The 23,328-nt window shown below is 35.1% G+C and overlaps 1 pseudogene; it reads left to right on the forward strand.

The window, feature by feature from the left end:
- The window catches only part of LOC127557074 (eukaryotic translation initiation factor 4 gamma 2-like), a 46,875-nt pseudogene extending 24,274 nt beyond the window's left edge, over positions 1-22,601 (forward strand).
- The last annotated feature ends 727 nt before the right edge of the window (positions 22,602-23,328 follow it).

Raw genomic sequence — 23,328 nt, forward strand, 5'->3', positions numbered from 1 at the left:
TCCTCATAGCATCTCTTTAAGTGGTGATGGGTAAGATTTTTTCAATTTTCTCTATTCCCATAGTAACAATCTAGGTGATGAAAATTCCTGTGGCCTGAGATTGAGCTATCTTCCAACTTAACCAGCTAGGGTTCACAGCTTGCTATTTCAGAAAACTAGCCTGAAGATGTTTGCACTTCATAAGGGCAAAGCTGTGTCCTGGCATCTTTCTTCAGATCTTCTCTGATTGTCGCTGGAGGACCACTCTTTTGCCCTAGCTCCTTTTTGTTTTTGAACTGTTCTACATTTGCCCTGAAGCTCAATTCTGTATTCTTTGTGGGGGAAATTTGGAGATGTGAAATTTTCTGACCTACTTGCCATCTGCTCAGAATCCTTTTTCCTGAAAGCAATTTTCTATATTGGTTTTGGATTTATAATTTGTAAAAGATAATTGACTCTGAAGGAAGTATTTTTAAGGCTAGATAATGTGCATAAATAAGAGAATTTCCAAAACCCTTAACGTTTATAGAAAAAAATGCAACACAGCATCACTCTTTGAAGACTACAGAACAAATGTTAGGTTTTTAAATTTTTATTTCTTAAAATATTGTTTTCTTAAAAATATGAATTATTAGAATTCTATACAACTTCCTCTGAAAGTTAAATATTTTAAGATTTATTAACTTTATATTTTCTCACAATTACATTTAAATTGTTCTTGTACATTTGTTTTGAAAACTTTTGAATTTCAAATTCTCTTCCTTATCCCCAGTCCTCATTAAGAAACCTTATGTGAAGTTATACAAAGCATGTCCATAAAAGTCATGTTTTGAAAAAAATATATAGATACTCATACTCATATTCAAAATAAATGTAAAGAGAGAGAGAAACAGAGACAGAGAGGAAAGAGACACAGAGAGAATATACCTCTATTTCTCAATTTGTATTCAGATACAGTAAGTATCTTCTCTGGGTATGGAAAAAAGTTTTTCATCATAAATCCTTCAGAGTAGTTGTAGATCACTGTATTGCTGAGAATAACAAAGTCATTTACAGATGGTCATCTAAGAACAGTGCTATTATTTTGCATACAGTACATTTTACTTTGTATAAATTCATAGAGGACTTTCCAAGTATTTTCCCCCCAAGAGAATCCTGGTCATCATTTCCAATAGAACAATAATATTCCATGACAATCACATACCAGAATTTATTCAGGTGTTCTCAAAAGGATGGCCATCTCCTCAATTTCCAAATTTTTGTCCTGAGAAAAGAGTTGCTACAAATATTTTTGTACATATATATCATTTCCCTTTTAAAAAAATCTCTTTTGGCCTTTGAGCCCCAGTAGTGATATTGATGCTGTTTGAGTGGTCTAGATTCCTGGTGGTCTAGAGGTTAGTGGCTATAAGAGAGTTAACAAGAATCCCCTTTAAATTGGCCACAGGTTCTAGGGGTGAAAGAATTCACTCATTTCAGAATATTAGTTGCAAAATAAAAGCTTATTGTTAGATATAAATCAGTTTAACCAGAAACTGACTTCTATAGTGGCAGATCTATGGAAAAGAGAGTTTTGCACTGAGAATGCAGTTCCCAGTGGACAGAAAGTCCTGGCAGCTGAGTAAGCTTCTGAGGTCCAACTGCAAAGACTTTAGTTTATGGAAACTCATTATATTGGTTGTCTTGGTAGGGTTTGGGAAGCCTGATCAGATCAGAATCAGTGCAGGCTAGGCAGGCCAAGCAAGTCAAAATGGGGGACTGGGAAAACCTGAGCAAATCATAACCAGAGGGGACTGGGAGAGCCTAAATTGGCTCAGATCCAGTGGAGGTTGGGGCAAGCCCAGATCTCCTATTGGAATTCAAAGGGATGCTTTTGACCAGGATTTGTGAATCAAAGGGTCTGGCATACAGGAAAGACAACTTTGTCTGGGGAGGATATGCCTCAGCCAGGAGGAGCTGGGAATCTGAAAGGAATCACAGATCAATAGGAAATATAGTTTCTTAAAGAGACTCCAACCTGCTTCAATATTACTGGGTCAAAATGATTTCTATGAATTTATAGCCCTTTGGGGAAAAAAATCATTATTTTTGATCATTTATCAATTGAGGCTTGGAATTTGCTTGCTTATTTATTTACTTTTTTGTATCTAGGCAATTGGGATTAAGTGATTTACCCATGGTGACAGAGCTAGTGAATATTAAATGTCTGAAAGAAGATTTGAATTCTGGTCCTTCTGACTTCAGGAGTACCACCCTATCCATTGTGATTCAGTTCCCTCTATGTTTGAGAAATGAGGCCCAATAAAAGAATATTTTTTTCAATTTTTTAACAGTTTTTATTGCTAACTTCATTACCCTCCATTTATTCTATTCTCTTTCTCCTTTTACCTTGTCCCTCCTCAAAAGAGTTTTGCTTCTAACTATTCCCTTCCCCAATATGCCATTTTTTTTTTTTTATCATCCTGCCCTCATTTCCTGCAGGGTAAGATAGATTTCCATACCCCTATTGAATTGTATGTTGTATACTCTTTGAACTAATTCTGATGAGAGTAAGTTTCACTCATTCACCTTCTCCTCTCTCTTCTCCTCTACTATAAGAGTAATTTCTTGCCTTTATTATAGCAGATAATTTAGACCATTCTTTTTCTCCCATTTCCTTTTCTCTAAGTACATTCCCCTCTTTTTATTTTCATCATTTTAAAAGATATTATCCTTTTATATTCAACTCATACTTGTGCCCTCTATCTATATAAATTCCAAATTGCCATTATAATGATAAATTTCTAGCTAGTTACCATTATTATCCTCCAATGTAAATAGATAAACCTAATTAAGTGCCTCATGATCTCACTTTATTGATTACTTCCTTATGTTTCTCCTTAGTCTGCTATTTCAAAATCAAATTTTCCATTTAGCTCTGATCTTTTCATTGAAAATACTTAGAAATCCTCTATTTCATTGAAGATCACCTTTTCCCCTGAAGGAGTATACTTAGTTTTGCTAAGTAAGTGATTCTTGGTCGTAATTCTTGCTCCATTACTCTCCAGAATACTATTTTCCAAGCCTTCCAGTCTTTTAATGCAGAAGCCGCTAAATCTTGTGTTATGCTGCTTGCAATATTTTCTCTTTGACCTGAGAGTTTCAGAATTTGGCTATGATATTCCTGGAAGTTTTCATTTTGGGATCTCTTTCAACAGGTAATTTATATTACCTTGTGATTCTAGAATATTAGAACAATTTTCCTTGATAATTTCTTGAAAGAGGATGTTCAAGTTCTTCTTTTGATCATGACTTTCAAATAAACCAATAATTTAAAAATTAGGGAGAATGTATGGGGCTGAAACTCTTAAGTCATTGCACTGAGGTCGGTTCAAGCACTTAGGGCTAATAACTAATTGGACAATACTTTATGGGCATATTCTTGGAAAATGGTCCTTCCCATTATCCAGTGCTGGCTCAATGATTGATGTATACAGAGGATTGTAGGAGGTACTAGAAGATGGAGTAAGACTAGTCAGAGTCTCACTTTGGTTGTAGAAGAGGGAGAAAACAGTCACGGAGATTCTGCTTCCATTTTGTCCAATCCTGTATCTAAAGACCTAAAGCCTAAGGACTTTTGCTTATCCTGACTCCGGCTGATTTTGGGGTATCTGGGTGCTAGCCCGGTTGTCACAGGAGAATTCTGGGAAGATGGTGAGTAAGGTTGGTAAATTTCAAACTTTCCCTATTCCCCCCACAAATAAAACAAATTTATGCCTTAGGGTGTATTTAGACTGATGAAAATCAAGAAGACTTGGGACAGAATGAGGTCCTCCTGATACAATGCAATAAGATCTAAAGAAAGACCTTGGACAATAATTAACCTCTTGAAGTGCAAACCTCTGAGCTAGCTCTGCAGAAACATCAAGTGGGGACCCCTCAGGACTACCTTATTGTGGTTAAAGCCTCAACAGGAATTACAGAGACTTTCAGCTCCTAGACTATTGTGGAGTCAGAGTTTGAGTACAGGAAGACTGAGTAAATGTTGGTTATTAAGAATTCCAGGCCTAGCTGTGCTGCTGGGACATGACCAAGGGCAAGAAGGAACTGTCATCTCATGGGTGCAGAAGCAGAGGGACAAAGAGGCTGTTGGCTGTAGGCATTTGCAGTAGGGTGAAACTTTTGGTTGGGGGTTCCTGATCAGATTGGAGAGTTGAAGGGAAGTTTGAAGCACTATTGCCCCATTTCACTATTAGAAGAACTTACACTATTATCTCTTATTTAAAAAAAAATGAATTGGCAAAGAAAAAAGAACCCCACCACTGAAACATATTATGGAAACAAGATGACTTGAGGTCATCTTCAGAGGAGGACACTTTGGCAAAAATATCTTCTACTTCAAAGAGTAACATGAAATGGCTCCCCACTCAGAGAAAATTTATAGAACTCAAAAAAGATTTTAAAAGTCAAACAAGAGACACTGAGGAAAAAATAAAAAAATAAAATCCATCCATGAAAAACAAGATGATCATGAAAAAAAGGAGCTACAGAGTCTCAAAGATGAAAATAATTCTTAAAAATTAGAATTGGGCAAGGGGAAACTAGTGAAGCTATGAAAAACCAAACAATAACGAAACATTAAAAAGAATAAAAAAAAAATAGAACAGAGTGTAAAGCATCTTATAAGAAAAATGATAGCTCTGTAAAACTGATCAAGAAGAGAAAATAAAAGAATAATTTTATTGCCAGAAAGTTCTAACCAAAAAGAGAACTTTGACACAACAATGCAGGAATAATCCAACAAAATTGTCCTGGAGTGACAGAACATGAGTGGAAAGTAGAAATCGAAAAATCCAGCAATCACCATCTCAAAAGGATCTTTTGTGGAAAACATATAAGACTATTATTGCCAAATTTTGAACTCCCCAGATGGAAGAGAATATTTTGCAAGAAACAAACAAGCAAAGAAAAAAAACAATTCAGATATGCTGGAGCTACAATTAGAATTGTACAAGACTTGCCATAGGTCTTGGAATTCTATCTAGTGACAATCAAAAGAACTAGGCCTTAGGACAAAAATAGCACATTCAACAAAATTATCTATAAATTTGAATACAAATAATGGACTTTCAATGAACTTGGAGAATTTCAGGATTTTCTATCAAGCAAACCCAAACTTAATAGAAAATTTAACAAATAAAAGCCAATATCAAAGATCAATTTTTAAGGAAATCAACATGGACAAACATTTTAAACATGGACAAACTATGGTTTTTTACAGGAGAAACATATATCATATGTGTAAGATTCACATTAAAAATAGGATAACTCAAAAGAAAAGTTTGCAGAGTTAAAGTGAAAAGAGTAATCAGTTTATAGAAATGAGGTACAGAGGAAGAATTGATGCAATGGCATTAGAGGGGGAAGAAGACCTCATGAGTACTGAAAAACTGCTCACATGAGAAATGAGTTCAATAGGCAAAACTAATATAATATAAAGGGCATAACACCCACTACAATTTATAAAGAAATAAAGGGGTAGAGATGGGCAGGTAGAAAAGTGAAGGGTCTAGTAATTGCTCTAGTAATTTATTGTTACATATTTTAAATCCTCCTTGATGTTCTGCTGGGCACATGACAATGTTCTCTTTTGTTTTGCTTAATTTAGTTTTGTATTCTTTTTTTTTTTCTTACTCTCTTTTTTCATATAAAATAAATTAAACACACACACACACACATACACACAAACTTATTTCTACTGGTTCTATTTTCCAGGCCAGTTGTTTTTCCAGTGAGATAGTTCCTTTTTTTTTTTTTTTTCAATTTTTGGTTTTGTTTTATTGTGTTTTTAGTTTTCATAAAGTCATTAGCTTCTATTTGATCAATTCTGATTTTTAAGGAATCAGTGAGATTTGGAAGCTCCTTTCCCAGTTGACCATTTTTGAATTTTAAGGGATTTTTTTTCTTCATTACATTTTTTAAAATTTCTTTTTGCATTGTGCTCAATTCTGTTTTCTATTTTTTATTCTATCTCTCTTACTTGATTTAAAAAATCCCTTTTGAACTCTTCCATGGCCTCTCTCAATTCTTATTTTTCTTAGAAGCTTTGGATGTAGGAAGTCTGACACTGTTATCATTTTCTGAGTGTATGTTTTGATCCCTTGTCACCATAGTAACTTTTTTATGGCCAGAAACATTTTTTTTGTGTGTGTAGTCTGCTCTTTTCTAACCTGTTACTTAGCATTTGCCTCTTTATTAAAGTAGGGCGCTATTTCCAGGGTGAAGGATGCAATGTCCCATCTTCAGGGATTTTGTGCAGATGTTTTCAGAGAATTTTCTAGGAACATGACCACAAGTACTCTTTTCTGCCCTGGAATTGTTAGAAGTGTACCCTGACCACTATAGCTATAAGATCTTGAGTGCTTAAACAACAGAATCTTGATTTGCTGGTTCTGGGGCTGAGCTGGCATGAGTTGCTATGGGACTCTCATTCTATTGCTACAGACATTTTTTTCCCCCAATCTTCCAAGTTCTCTTTGTTGTCTCTGGTCTGAGAGGTCTGGAAGTGATCAGTACTTCTGGCTGATTCAGAAGTTTTGCTTTGCTGATTCTGGTGTCAGGTTTGGGGCTAGGGCTTTGCCAGCGTGGCTTGTACTGGAATTGTATAGTGCTTTTCCATCCTGTTGTCACAGATCTTTTCTGCAGATGTTCCTAATTGTCTTTTGTGTCTCTGGGTTAAGCTGTCTAGAAACTTCCAGTATTGACACTGATTCAGAGGTCCCTAGACCAGTTCTTGATTTTCTGACCCAGGATTGGGGTTGGGACTGGGGCTATGCTGGTGAGAACTGAGCACTGGATTCCCAATCTGGTGTCACAGAGATTTTCTGCTGATTTTCTAAGTTGCATTAAGCTGGAAAATATTTTACTCCAAAAGCAGTGTTCTGATGTTCTAAAATTTGTTTGGAGTCATTATTTAAAAAAAAAAAAAAAGGAGGTGGGGCAGTTTTGAGACAGATTGGACCAAGTTCAGCCTTTATTCCACTATCTTGTCTCTCTTTTTGGAAAGTCAATTCTTTTTCAACTTCAAGTAGATGTATTCACTCCTTCATTTGACTACACAAAATAAATATAAAATAGTGGGCAAGACACATTGAAAACTAGATAATAAAACAATGTCACTTTCTAAGTTGCTGAGCAGGAAATGGAAGAGAAGCAAAATGGGGATAATAATAGCACCTAACTCTCATAGTTGGGGTGAAGATAAGATAATAATTGTAAAGAAATCATCAGTTTTCCTGGTATAAATAGTGCTATATAAATGTTAATTATTATTATTGTTATTTTATTAATTGTTACTATACATGTTATATATATATATATATTCTCTTGCTAAATAATTTTATTTACATTTATTTTTTTAATGTCCTTCTTTAATTTGTATTGTTATATGATATAGAAATATTTTTATCTTCATTTATTTTCTTAATTTGAAAAAAAATCATCTGTAGTAGTCCTTTCCTAAAAAGAACTATTTTTTGCATTCTTTTTCTCCTTTCTTTATATCTTTCTATAATAATCAAGAACATAATTTCCCATTCAAGGATATCCACAGTGTTGATGTATTTTCTTGAAAGATAAAAGTTATGGAAACCAACTGAAAAGAAACGCTAGAGGAAAAAGAAGCTTAAAAAAGAATTAATTTAAATATGAAAAGATTAAAGAAACTTATGAAATGAAAGAAAATCCTAGAAAATATAAGAAATGAAACCTAATAACTTATTGATGGCATGATTTACTTATTATTTTTCTGATACTCCATAATTTTATTAATTAGTTATTACTCATTGAGAAAGAGGAATACCTATATCTTCTTGTTATCTATCATTTTAAAATTTCACTTTTGTCTTTTCTTATTGCTGTTGATTGATAGAATTTCTAAATTTCTATCAAATGAAAGCAGACATCTCTGTTTTGATTTTTTTTTTTTTTGCTACTGTATTTATTTGGAAAAATTCAAATGCATTCCCATTACATATGGTGCTTACTTTTAGTTTGAAACAGATACTTTTTTAAAAAAGGTATCTAGATGTTTACAATGTATAATTTAAAAGTATACATTAGTTTTATACTTTGTGAAGGGATTTGTTCTTAATCCACTAAAACACCCATATAATTTAAGTGCTTTTTTAATGTGATTATTTTGATTGTCTAATTTCAAGCTATTTTTTCAGTCCTGGTATAAAAATAATTTTGTTATAATGAATGATTCATTGAATGAATTACTACTTGTCTATTTAAAAAATGAAAATGTGAAATGATATTTATTGCTGATATTGGTCTGTAGTAAGCCTTCTTTTCTTTTTCTAGTTATCCTTCAAATCATCATATTATTTTCCTTATGATCCTGCTCAAATCCTTGTTTCACTGTTAGCCATTTGAAATGACCATTACAATTGTGGCAGAATTGATCCACAGCACTATTTGAGAATAATATCCAACATGATATACCATCTCAAAGAACTGACAGATTTGATCAGAGGAACAGCTAAATTCTGTCATCTCCTTTCTCCTCCTCCATGGGATAAAGAAAAGATTGGGTTGTTCCTGAGTTCTTTCCAGACAAACTCCTTTATCAAGTTCATTTTTACTTCTTGTCTGTTTTTGACAAAGCAGGCTAAACTATGGGGATGGAAAAGGAAATTTTCCTCAAGAAAAAGAAAGAAGAATGGAAAATTTGGCCACTATCTGCTCTTCTATAATGTAGGTGATTTTTCCTCCTAATTGAAAGTTGCTAGAATTATCTCTGCATCATTTCCAGTTTATAATGACTATAATAGTACCACTGTGATGTCAAGTATATTTGCAGTGGGAATAAAAGATTATTAGATTAATGGTTTCAGAAATGAAGGGAAATGTCACATGAATATATGAAACAGGATAAAATGCTTTCTACTTGATCTGTTAGACAGTTGGTCAAACAGCCTTTATGTTTTATGACAGGCACTGTGTTAAATACCAAGTATACAAAGGGGAGGGAAAACCATCTCTGTTTTTAAGGAATTCTGTCTAATGGGAGACACAATATGTAAAAAAATTAAATGTATACTTAAAGAAAAGGTACTAAGATTCAGGGCAACTAGGAAAGAATTTTTTGTAAGAGGTAAGACTTTGGCTGAAACTTGAAGCAACTCAAGCAACCCAGGAAGAGAATGAAGTAAGAGATAATTTTAGACTTGGGTAAAAGTTAGTAAAAATGTCAGGACATGGAAGATAAAGTGTTATGTACAAGGAACAACATGGAGGCCAATATTATTGGACCACACAGTATGTGGCATGGATACAAGAAGAATGGTTTAAAAAGAAAATCCCAGGTTATTAAGAACTTTAATGCCAAATGATTTTTATGGTTGATCCTGTAGATTATAAGGAATCATTGAAGTTTATTGAATGTATGGGGGGGGGCATGATGGAGGAAGGTCTTGAATAGTTATAGTCTGTTTCAAGAAAATCAGTTTGACAACTGAGTTCAGGGTGGACTGAAGTAAAGAAAAATTTGAAGCAGGGAGAGCAAGCAGTAGACTGCTACAATAAGTGAGAAGTGAGGTGGAAAACGAGAGAGAGAGAGAGAGAGAGAGAGAGAGAGAGAGAGAGAGAGAGAGAAAGGAGTTGAGACTTAGACTGCAAACCTGAGTGACTAGGAAGTTGGTGGTACCTTTAAAAATAATAGAGAAATTAGGAAAAGGAGAAAGTTTTGGGGCAAGGATAAGTTCACTTTTTGACATATTGACTCTGAGGTGTTTACCTGAAATTCAGTTCAGCATGACTAATAGGTAATTAGAGATTATTTGAATGGAGATCTGGAGAGAGTAGGGCTGGAAAAGTAGATCTGAGAGTCATTTCTGTAGGGTGATAATTATATCCCACATAGGTAATAACATTCCAAGTAAAACTATATAGAAGAAGAAAAGAAAACCTAGAATAACACTATCTCCTTTTTAAGTTCTGTACATAGCACTTTCTTTTCATATTAAACAACTCAGTAATTATTATAATGATCTCATGAATTCTGACATAACAACTTTTTTGTTTATTTTTTATTATTTTTTAATTAAAACTTTATTTTGAAAACATATGAAAGATAATTTTTAATATTAACCTTTGCAAAAGCTTATGTTCCAAATTTCCTTTCCTTCCTTCACTCCCTCCTCTAGATGACAAGTAATCCAATATGTTAAAAATGTGCAATTCTTCCATACATATTTACACAAGTATGGTATACCAAAAAATATATATATAAAAAGGAGAAAAATGAGAAGAAAACAAAATGCAAGCAAACAACAATAAAAAGGTGAAAATTCTATGTTATGATCCACACCCAGTTTTCATAGTCCTCTCATTGGGTACAGATAGTTCTTTTCATCAAAAGACCATTGGAAATGGCCTGAATTCCCTCCTTGTTGAAAAGAACCACTTCCATCAGAATTGATCATACTATAATCTTGCTGTAACTGTGAACAATAACATAACTTTCAATAATTCATTTTAATATCAAATAAAATGATCAGCATTGGTAATCTTCTTATAACTAACCTAGATCCATTGTAAAGCAGAATATTTTTCAAGCTGTTGATATGAAAATGTTGTCAAAAGAAATGAAAAGAGACCAAATTATGTTAAAATCACATAAATAAACCAACAGAACTTTAAAAAAAAGTGATACTAAATTAAAGGTATAACTTGACTTTGATGTGATGGTATGAAAAATGAAGGGGTTAAAAAAGTATTGTACTGGGAGAGGAGGAAAGAAGAAAGCAGAATAGAGTAAATTACATCACATGAGGAGGCTCAAAAGACTTATTACACTAGAGGAAAAAGAGGAGGGTGAATATTGTTTTGATTTAAAGTAGTAGTAACATATATAGATAGTTTCCCTCAAAAAAACACATAAAACCAACTCTCTGAAGGGAGTCTAATGGAATCCAAACACTCTCCAGCTCAAGAAAGACTGACAACCTTAAGAAAGGTCAGTCTCACTGGAATGAAAGGGTGTTTAGTCCAGCTCAGATAGACTTTGGAAAAGCCAGTAAGAAGCTCTTAATCACAACAAATTGGCAACTAAGACCCTCCTCCTGGATCAGTAGAGAAGTGAATCAGTGGAGCAGCTTCCAATAGTATCTCAGAAATCAAAATTTGGGAAACCAGGTGGTTTCCTGAACAGAGGGGGAAAAGCTACCCCCTACAAGTACAAGGGGCTCCTGTGCTTAAAGCCAAAGTTCAGAACTGCACAGGAAGCTTGGGATAATGCCAGCTTTATCCCTGGAGCACAGCTCCATCTTAAAAGTTTTTTTTTTTTAATTTTTATTTAATGATTACTTTATATTGACATTATCCCTTGCACTCGTTTCTTTTCCGATTTTTTTTTCCCTCCCTCCTTCCACCCCCTCCCCTAGATGGCAAGCAGTCCTTTATATGTTGGATATGTTGCAGTATATCCTCGATACAATATATGTTTGCAGAACCAAACAGTTCTCTTGTTGCATAGGGAGAATTGGTTTCAGAAGGTATAAATATCCCGGGAAGAAAAACAAAAATGCAGATAGTTCACAATCGTTTCCCAGTGTTCGTTCTTTGGGTATAGCTGCTTTTGTCCGTCATTTATCAATTGAAACTTAGTTAGGTCTCTTTATCAAGGAAATCCACTTCCATCAAAATATGTCCTCATACAATATCGTTGTCGAAGTGTATAATGATCTCCTGGTTCTGCTCATTTCACTTAGCATCAGTTCATGTAAGTCTCGCCAGTCCTCTCTGTATTCATCCTGCTGGTCATTTCTTACAGAACAATAATATTCCATAACATTCATATACCACAATTTGCCCAGCCATTCTCCAATTGATGGGCATCCATTCATTTTCCAGTTTCTAGCTAATACAAATAGGGCTGCTACAAACATTTTGGCACATACAGGTCCCTTTCCCTTCTTTAGTATTTCTTTGGAATATAAGCCCAATAGAAACACTGCTGGATCAAAGGGTATGCACAATTTGATAATTTTTTGGGCATAATTCCAGATTGCTCTCCAGAATGGTTGGATCCGTTCACAACTCCACCAACAATGCATTAGTGTCCCATTTTTCCCGCATCCCCTCCAACATTCATCATTATTTTTTCCTGTCATCTTAGCCAATCTGACAGGTGTGTAGTGGTATCACAGAATTGTCTTAATTTGCATTTCTCTGATCAATAATGATTTGGAACACTCTTTCATATGAGTGGTAATAGTTTCAATTTCATCCTCTGAAAATTGTCTGTTCATATCCTTTGACCATTTATCAATTGGAGAATGGCTTGATTTCTTATAAATTTGAGTCAGTTCTCTATATATTTTAGAAATGAGGCCTTTATCAGAACCTTTAACTGTGAAGATGTTTTCCCAGTTTGTTGCTTCCCTTCTAATCTTGTTTGCATTAGTTTTGTTTGTACAAAGGCTTTTTAATTTGATGTAATCAAAATTTTCTATTTTGTGATCAGTAATGGTCTCTAGTTCATCTTTGGTCACAAATTTCTTTCTCCTCCACAAGTCTGAGAGATAAACTATTCTATGTTCCTCTAATTTATTTATAATCTCATTCTTTATGCCTAGGTCATGGACCCATTTTGATCTTATCTTGGTATATGGTGTTAAGTGTGGGTCCATGCCTAATTTCTGCCATACTAATTTCCAATTATCCCAGCAGTTTTTATCAAATAATGAATTCTTTTCCCAGAAGTTAGGGGCTTTGGGTTTGTCAAACACTAGATTGCTATAGTTGACTATTTTGTCTTGTGAACCTAACCTTTTCCACTGATCCACTAATCTATTTCTTAGCCAATACCAAATGGTTTTGGTGACTGCTGCTTTATAATATAATTTTAGATCAGGTACAGCTAGGCCACCTTCATTTGATTTTTTGCTTTCATTAATTCCCTTGAGATTCTCGACTTTTTATTGTTCCATATGAATTTTGTTGTTATTTTTTCTAGATCATTAAAATATTTTCTTGGAAGTCTGATTGGTATAGCACTAAATAAATAGATTAGTTTAGGGAGTATTGTCATCTTTATTATGTTCGCTCGGCCGATCCAAGAGCACTTAATATTTTTCCAATTATTTAAGTCTGACTTTATTTGTGTGGAGACTTTTTTATAATTTTGCTCATATAATTCCTGACTTTCCTTTGGTAGATAGATTCCCAAATATTTTATGGTATCAACAGTTATTCTGAATGGAATTTCTCTTTGTATCTCTTGCTGTTGGGTTTTGTTGGTGATGTATAAAAATGCTGAGGATTTATGGGGATTTATTTTGTAGCCAGCTACTTTGCTAAAATTATGAATTATTTCCAATAGCTTTTTAGTAGAATCTCTGGGGTTCTCTAGGTATACCATCATATCATCTGCAAAGAGTGATAGTTTGGTTTCTTCATTGCCTACTCTAATTCCTTTAATATCTTTCTCGGCTCTTATTGCCGAGGCTAGTGTTTCTAATACGATATTAAATAATAATGGTGATAGTGGGCAACCTTGCTTCACTCCAGATCTTACTGGGAAAGGTTCCAGTTTTTCCCCATTGCATATGATGCTTACTGATGGTTTTAAATATATGCTCCTGACTATTTTAAGGAAAAGTCCATTTATTCCTATGCTCTCAAGTGTTTTTATTAGGAATGGATGTTGGATTTTATCAAATGCTTTTTCTGCATCTATTGAGATGATCATATGGTTTTTGTTTGTTTGGTTATTGATATAGTCAATTATGCTAATAGTTTTCCTAATATTGAACCAGCCCTGCATTCCTGGTATAAATCCTACTTGGTCATAGTGTATTATCCTGGTGACGATTTTCTGTAATCTTTTTGCTAATATTTTATTTAAGATTTTAGCATCAATATTCATTAGGGAGATTGGTCTATAATTTTCTTTCTCTGTTTTCAGCCTACCTGGTTTAGGTATCAGTACCATGTCTGTGTCATAAAAGGAGTTTGGTAGGACTCCTTCAATCCCTATTTTTTCAAATAGTTTATTTAGCATTGGAGTTAATTGTTCTTTAAATGTTTGGTAGAATTCACATGTAAATCCATCTGGTCCTGGGGATTTTTTCTTAGGGAGTTGATTGATAGTTTGTTCTATTTCTTTTTCTGAGATGGGACTGTTTAGGATATTTACTTCTTCCTCTGTTAGTTTGGGCAAGCTATATTTTTGGAGGTATTTTTCTATTTCATTTAAGTTGTCGAATTTATTGGCATAAAGTTGGGCAAAGTAACTCCTAATTATTGCTCTAATTTCCTCTTCATTAGTGGCGAGCTCTCCCTTTTCATTTTTAAGACTAACAATTTGATTTTCCTCTTTCCTTTTTTTAATCAGATTTACTAAGGGTTTGTCTATTTTGTTGGTTTTTTCATAGAACCAACTCTTAGTTTTATTAATCAATTCAATAGTTTTTTTACTTTCAATTTTATTGATCTCTCCTTTTATTTTTAGAATTTCAAGTTTAGTGTTTGACTGGGGGTTTTTAATTTGTTCCTTTTCTAGCATTTTTAGTTGCAAACCCAATTCATTGTCCTTCTCTTTCTCTATTTTATACAAATAGGCCTCTAGAGATATGAAATTTCCCCTTATTACCGCTTTGGCTGCATCCCATACATTTTGGTATGATGTCTCATTATTATCGTTTTCTTGGGTGAAGTTATTAATTATGTCTATGATTTGCTGTTTCACCCAATCATTCTTTAGTATGAGATTATTTAGTTTCCAATTATTTTTTGGTCTACTTCCCCCTGCTTTTTTGTTGAATGTAATTTTCATTGCATCGTGGTCTGAAAAGGATGCATTTACTATTTCTGCCTTACTGCATTTGAGTTTGAGGTTTTTATGTCCTAATATATGGTCAATTTTTGTATAGGTTCCATGAACTGCTGAAAAGAAAGTGTATTCCTTTCTGTCTCCATTACATTTTCTCCAGAGATCTATCATATCTAACTTTTCTAGTATTCTATTTACCTCTTTGACTTCTTTCTTATTTATTTTGTGGTTTGATTTATCTAATTCTGAGAGTGTAAGGTTAAGATCTCCCACTATTATAGTTTTACTGTCTATTTCTTCTTGCAGCTCTCTTAATTTCTCTTTTAAGAATTTAGATGCTACACTACTTGGTGCATATATGTTTAATATAGATAGTGCTTCATTATCCATGCTACCCTTTAGCAAGATATAGTGCCCTTCCTTATCTCTTTTAATTAGATCAATTTTTGCTTTAGCTTGATCTGAGATCAGGATGGCTACCCCTGCTTTTTTGACTTCACCTGAAGCATAGTAGATTTTGCTCCAACCTTTTACCTTTAACCTGCATGTATCTCCCCGCTTCAGGTGTGTTTCCTGTAAACAACATATTGTAGGATTCTGGCTTTTAATCCATTCTGCTAACCGCTTCCTCTTTATGGGGGAGTTTACCCCGTTCACATTTATGGTTAGAATGACCAATTCTGTATTACTTGCCATCTTGTTAACCCCGGTTTATGCTTTTCTCCCTTCTTTCCCCTTTCCCCCCCTTCCCAGTATTAAGCTTGTGAGCACCACTTGCTTCTCACAGCCTTCCCTTTTTAGTATCCCTCCCCCCGCCTTAGAGTTCCTCCCCCTATCTTACTCCTTTCCCTCCCAGTTCCCGTATTCCCTTCCGCTTAGCTTATTCCTTCCCTTTTCACTTTTCCCTTCTCACTTTTCAATGAGGTGGGAGAAGTTTCACCATAGATTGAATATGTCTTAAGATTTTTCACTTAAAGCCAATTCTGAAGGCAGTAAGATACCCACTATATTCATCCCCCTCCCTTCTTTCTCTCAGATATAATAGGTTTCCTATTCCTCTTCATGAGATGTACTACCCCCACTTTACCCTTTTTCTGGTACAATGTCCTTTCCACATCAATTTCTAGAACAAGGTATACATGTATTCTTTATACATCTATATAGTCAAAATATAGTTCCCAAGATTAATCTTTACCTTTTTAGATTTCTCTTGAGTTCTATATTTGTAGATCAAACTTTTTGTTAAGTTCTGGCTTTTTCATCAGAAATAGATGAAATTCGCTTACTTTGTTGAATGTCCATCTTCTTCCCTGGAAATAGATGCTCATTCTCGCTGGGTAAGTTATTTTTGGTTGCATACCAAGTTCCTTAGCCTTTCGGAATATCATATTCCAGGCCCTTCGATCTTTTAATGTGGATGCTGCCAGATCCTGGGTGATCCTTATTGTGGCTCCTTGATACTTGAATTGGATTTTTCTAGCCGCTTGCAATATTTTTTCCTTCATCTGAGGGTTCTGGCATTTGGCCACTATATTCCTTGGTGTTTTGATTTTAGGATCCCTTTCAGTGGGTGATCGATGAATCCTTTCAATGTTTATTTTTTCCTCTGTTCCTATGACTTCTGGGCAGTTCTCTTTGATAATTTCCTGGAAAATAGTGTCCAGGCTCTTTTTTTTCATCATTCTTTTCTGGGAGTCCGATGATTCTCATATTGTCTCTCCTGGATCTGTTTTCCAGGTCTGTTGTCTTCCCCAGAAGGTATTTCACATTCTTTTCCATTGTTTGATTTTTTTGGATTTGCTTGACTGATTCTTCTTGTCTCCTCGAGTCATTCAATTCCATTTGTTCGACCCTGATTTTCAGTGAAGTATTTTCTTCACTCACTTTTTAAAGATCTTTTTCTAATTGTCCAATTGAGTTCTTTTGTTCTGTGGAATTTTTTTCCATTCCGCCAATTTTGTTTTTTAGAGAGCTATTTTCTGTTTCCAGTTCACCAATTCTATTTTTCAAGGATTTTACTTCTTTATGCACTCTCTCTTTAACTTTCTCCAAGCTCTTTTGCCAAGCCTTCCTCTCCTTTTCCCAAGCTTCCCTCTCCTTTTGCCAAGCCTCACTCTGCTTTCCCCATTTTTCTTCTAGCTCCCTTGTGAGAGCCTTTTTAATCACTTCTATGAGGTTCATCTGTGCTGAGGAACAGATGATCTCCTCCTTTGGGGATTCACCTGGAGACTGTCTGTTTTTAGTCTCCTCAGGATTTAGAGTCTGCTCTCTATCTGTATAGAAGCTGTCAAGGGTTAAAGTCCTCTTCAGTTTCTTGCTCATTCTGTCTAATAATCAGAGAGAAACTACCAAAGAAAAACAGAAAAAAACTGCAGTCTTTCTTTGGGGGAGGGGCTAGGTGTGTTATCGAGCTTCCTCTCCAGAATGCAGGGGGCAGCAGTGAGGCACTAGCAGGACTGTGTTGCGCCTGCACTCTGAGATCCCAGAGCGTGCTGAGTCACTGTGGGGGGGGGCGGCCAGGTCCCGAGAGACTCCAGCTGTTTGGGGTTGTATTCTTCAACCCCGGTGTTTTTAGCTTCTCTGCTGGGCTGCTGACTTGCTGCCGGAGCAAAGTATCCAAACCTGTAGCGAAGCTCTCCCCACAGAGACGGCTGCGATCACTCCCCACCTCCTCTCCAGTCTGCTCCCGTGCTCTCACTGCCGCTGCCCTCAGCCTGTGCCCGATCCAGAACCGTCCCAGCCCTCCAGTAAAAACAGACCTTTCTTGGCGAATCTCAAGGATGGCTTCTCTTGGTAACTATATGTGGGTTTTTTTTCAGTCAAGCATTAATTCAGAGGCTTGTAATGAAGTGGATAGTGAGAGAAAGCGCGGAGCTTATGCAGCTGTGAGCCTCCTCTCCGCCATCTTAACCTGAAGTCCCCCATCTTAAAAGTTAAAAAAAAAATGATCATAGAAAACTGCTATGGTGACAGGGCAGACCAAAATACAAACACAGATGAGGATAGAATCTATGTAGAAGAAATCTCAAAGTGTGAAATAAATTGGTTTCAAGTCCAAAGAGGTTTCTTGGAAATGTTCATAAAAGACTTCAAAAGACAAATAATAGAGGTAAATGAAAAATTGAGAAAAGAAATGAGAAGTATCTATGACAGAGTCAGCAATTTGAGGAATGAAGGTAAACATTGTCTATTTTAGAAACAGAGGGGGAAATACTCATCAAAAGATTCCATCATTCACTTCTGGAAAGAGATCCCACAAGGAAAACACCAAGAAACATTGTTGTAAAACTCCAAAACTATAAGCTCAAGGGAAAATACTGCAAACTGCCAGGAAAAAGAAATCAAATATCAAAAAGCAACAGGATTACCTAGAATCTGGAAGCTTTTACAATGAGGGATTGGAGGGCCTTAAAACCATTTTGCAGAAGACAAAGAACCTAGGATTACAATCAAGAATTAACAGTCAGAGAAAGTCAGCATCATCTTTCAGTGGAGGAGATGGAGGTTCAATGAAGAAAAAACTTGTAATTATTTCTATCAACAAAACAGAACTAACCAAAAATTTAATCTACAAACACAGGACTCAAGAGAACTTCAGAAACCTTAGAAAGATAAACAGGGGGGAAAGATATATATTTAAAGATTAAACTGTTAACATGGCATGAACTGAGGGTATGGCTATGGAATGGACTCTCATGTGATGACATCAAAGAAAATAAAGTAAAGGGTGGGAAAAATCTATATTGGAAAAAGAGGAAAGGGAAGGTATAATGGGACAAATTAGTTCACACCAATGGGCTTTTAAAAGATTTATTACAATGGAGGGAAAAAAAGGGAGGGAGATGAGCAATGTTTGAAGCTTGATCTCAGGCTCTAAGAAGGAATAACAATCATTAAGTGAGGTATAGAAATTTATTTAATTTTATAAAGAAGTAGGAGAAGAAAGAAGAAACGAAAAGGGAAGTACAGGATAGAAGGGAAGGCAGAAACACTAGGTCAAAAAAGATAAGAGAAGGGAGTAAGGGTTGATAGAAGATAAGGTTGTGGGTGGAATGGATTAAAATATGATTAAGAGAAAGTGGGAGGGGTGATAGGAGATAAGGCAGTAGAAGGTGGGGTAGGTAAAAATCACAAGACTAAGGACAGAGCGGAAAAAGAGAACAAAATTTTATACAGGAAAGAAAATAAGATGGCAGGAAATATAGAGGTGGTAATATTTTCTATACCCTCTTAATGTGAATGGGCTGAATTCTCCCATGAAACAGAAGCAAATTGCATAGTGGATTAAAAAACAGAATCTCAGAATATGCTTATAAGAAAACATTGACATAGACACATACAAAGTAAAGGTACAAGGCTGGGAGAAAAAAAGGAAGTAACATGAACAGTTAGCTCATTATAGACATTTATCTTACCTTATAGAACATTAGGTGGGAGGAGTGGAAAGAAAAGGGAGGGAGATAGGAGTGAGAATAAAATAGAAGGAGAAGATGAAAAGAGTGAGAGAAAAATAAATAGAGTAAAAAATTTGATGGAGGGAAATGCACAATTTGTAATCATGATTATGTAATAAGATGAATTTCCCATAAAATGGAAATGGATAGCAGAGTGGATTAAAAATACAAGAAAGAAATTAAACAGATGAATACAATTTTAGAAACGTTAGATATGATAGACCTCTGGAGAAAATTGAATGGGTATAGAAAAAATATACCTTTTTCCTTAACAGTATATGACACACAAAAATTGACCATGTAAGAGGGCATAAAAACCTCACAATCGAATGCAGAAAGACAGAAATATTAAATGCATTCTTTTGCAAAACAAAAAATAATGAAATAAAGGGTCTTGGAAAAATCGAGTCAAAATTCTTTGGAAACTAAGTAATCTCCTGCTAAAGAATGAATGAAAGAACTAAGAAATTATAGAAACAATGATTTTATCAAAGAAAATGACAATAGAGCAGCAAGTTGGAGTTCTAAGGAGGTAATGCTGAGTACTAGGTGGTGGCTGATGCAGAGACTCTTTTAAGCTGAGACTTTCACCCAGTCCTTAGCCCCCTTTTCCCTTCCATCCTCCATTTTGTTTTCCACTCCCCTAGCTCTACTCTCCACTCCTTGTCATCAGTTCCTGAATAGCTAGCTGCAGTTGCACTATTGAGGGGTTGGTGATTATTTTCACTTCTCCCTCTCTCCTCACACCTCCCCAACTCCATCCATTAATATTATTCTTTTGAAGACTCTTCTTGGTCAAGAGCCAAAGTAGAGAGTGGACTGCAGAAGACGGTGCTTCTCATTTCACTTCTTCTCCTAGCAGGAGAGGAAGCAGGGGTGCATCTTAGTACTATCCCAAGAATGCTGGCATTAGAAAATTTTGGGGGAAACCCAGGGCAAAATGCTCAGAAATGGATCTCTGCATGAAAAATTAGACCACATAACTTCGCAACAAACAAATCCATATAATAATAACAACAATAATATAATAATAATAATGATTATGATAATAATAAAGACATGATGCAATCTTCAGGATAGTAAGAGGCATACTAAATAAACTTACTCCTGAAAAGTTTGACAAGCTATTCTTTGAGCTTCTCAAAGTGGGTGTAGAGTCTAAACTCATCTTAAAAGGGATCCTATTGCTGATTGTGAATAAAATCCCTGAAGAGCCAAAATATAACTCACTGTCTGCTCAACTATGTCTTTGACTGACAGAAGACAAGGCAAGCTTTGATTACCTAGCAACTGAGGGTCAAACAGATCAGAAGCAAAGTACAACATATTCTGGGATTCTGTTTTTTAATCCACTATGCAATTTGCTTCTGTTTCATGGGAGAATTCAGCCCATTCACATTAAGAAATAGTGGTTGCTAAGATCAAGGTTTGAGGTAACATCAAATTCATTGGAGAAATTGGCAAGCATGATCTTATTTATGAATCTATTACAAATGCAGCAAACACTTTTGAAAAAGATATCTGAAAGGTTTTGGAGTGCCATAATATCATGATGTTGCAAGAACACAATTGGATTCGATGCAAAGCTTTTCTTGAAAATTGATCAAAGTCAATCAATTAAATCTGTCAAGATTCAGTAAAAGATCTATGAGATTTTATTCCTGTTCTTATGACTCACGGGATAAAAAGTGACTTTTCCCTAGAGGGAATGTTTATGCCACCTAGGATAAAATTCTGCAAGGACCCACTTGGAGGATTTGCTGATATATTTGGACAATTTCCAGGTAGCAGAATTAGGAACTGGTCCAGGGGTTATGCCAGGATAGATTTTCACTCACCATAGGAAATCACTTATCAAATCAAGGCTTTAATGGCCATTGGGGGGGGGGTCATATCATGCCTCCTGTACAATCCCAGATTGAGATGGGAAGCAAAAAAGCCAGGGATTAAGCCATTAACCAGAGTCAGGGACTCTTAACCAGCTACAAGGACAGTCAAAAGATATGCCACCTTGGTTTTCTAAGAAAGAATAGCTTATTGCAGATGAGATTAGTTTGAGGCTTGCTCAATCATTCCTAATAAATAAAAATCAAAGGCCAAATGTTCAGCACCAGATAACCATGATTCTTCCCAGTGTACAGCACTCACACACTCAAACACCACCTCTGGGACAGATTACTCAGGTGGCCTCAAAACTAATCCACTATTTATTCAAGAACAGCCTGCTAATATCATAAAAAAGCTTCAAACAAAACAAAACAAAACAAACAAACAAACAAACAAAAAAAAACTACTCAAAGTAACTGAAGCTGGGGTGACAAAATATCTGAATAGTGGGAATGCAAATGATACTATCAATAGTGTACTAGAAATGAGAGCCCTTAAGAAAAAGAAGATTTTAAGCAAAGCAATTATTCAATTACTAGAGGACTGAAGAAGAAAAAGAAAAAAAAATGCTTTGACTGGTTTATTTAAAGAGGAAGGAATATCCACTACTGACTTTATGCAGGCTTTGGATCAGTACCCAAAATTTGAGGTAGACATCCCTTTGATGAAATCCTATGTGAAGCAGTTTGGAACTCTGGTCATCCTTTCAGACTTGGTTAACATTTCAGAGCTAGCACAAACATTGGAAAGCAGTACTAATTTCTCTTTCTTCTTATTTTGCCTTCAACAATTAGTGGCTACAGGATTATGAATGGTTAACGGAACTTTTCCAACAAAGCAAAGTCAATATGCAGAAAATGCTACTAGAAATTGATCAGAATAAAGATTGAATGATGAAGATTTTGGAGGGAAGAGGACTTAGTTTTTTGTTCCCACTTCTCTAACTGGAGAAGGAACTGTTGAATCAAATAAAGTTGGATCTATCTCCTCAAACCATGGATAAATAGATTTAAACCAACATTTCTCCCAGACTTCATGTAGACAAGGGATTTGTGAATATTTTAATGACTAGCTTCTTGCAGCATATTTCTAGGGAAATAAGCCCATCCAATGAGGAAATAGATTCTTCCTCTAGTCCTTTCAAAGAGTAGTTGGAGCAGGACAAATAGCTCCTTTTCTCTTTCAAGCCAGAAATGCAGAAGTTTCTTCATGATCAAGTGGACCTACAGGTTAGAGCCCTATATGTTCTTCAGGTGCACTGCTACAATAACAACTTTCAAAAAGGCATGTTACTACTCTTCTTTGTTCATTTCTATGATATGGGAATAATTGGAGAGGACGTTTTCCTGGCATGGGAAGAGGATATGACCAAAGAGTTTCCAGGGAAGGGCAAGGCTTTATTGCAGGTCAACCAACAGCTCACTTGGCTGGAAACTAGTGTAGAAGAAGCATCTGCCTAAAGACCAGGCAAAGCCTTAAAACTGTGTAAACATATTATTGATAAGCTGTAACTATGTTTGACTAACCACTGCAAGAATTCATTCCATTGTCATGTTTTTCTAATATCTAAAGCAGAAGTGTGTCAAGAAGATGGTCTTCTGTCTAAGGGTTTTTGTAGTGTAACATCTTAACATTTTGTAGTGTAGTAAACATCAGATATCTTAATGTTTACATAGCATATTAGTATTATGCAAAAATTACATCCTGAATTCTCAAGATATTGCCAAAACTTCTTTGGCTGCCAGTTAATTATTAACTATTTTAAGTTAGAAAACTGAATAGCAGCACTGAATACTATAGAGATGCACTTTGCTCCTTTGAGTCCTTGTAATATTTGATTATGTATTTGGTAGTTACAAAGGATTTTTAATTGTAACATATAATTGCTGCCAAAATAGTATATTACCTATATTTCTACCTATAGTGGGCTTTATATGCTAGATTTTAATATACTTGAGGCTGGACAAACAGATAAGGCTTTTTAAAAAGAAACATGGTTTACTTGTACAAAACTGGTGTTTTAAGAAATTGTTAATGTTCTTGAAGACAAGTGATTTTTCCAAAATAGGTTAAAAAAGGGGCTTATCAAATTCTTTATTACCAGCACAAAAATATATTAAGTGTAATTTAAACCAAAAATGAATGACTGGTTTAATATCAGGAAAACTATTAACAATATTAAACATA

The sequence above is a fragment of the Antechinus flavipes genome, chromosome 3, assembly GCF_016432865.1.
Source record: "Antechinus flavipes isolate AdamAnt ecotype Samford, QLD, Australia chromosome 3, AdamAnt_v2, whole genome shotgun sequence".
NCBI lineage: Eukaryota > Metazoa > Chordata > Mammalia > Dasyuromorphia > Dasyuridae > Antechinus > Antechinus flavipes.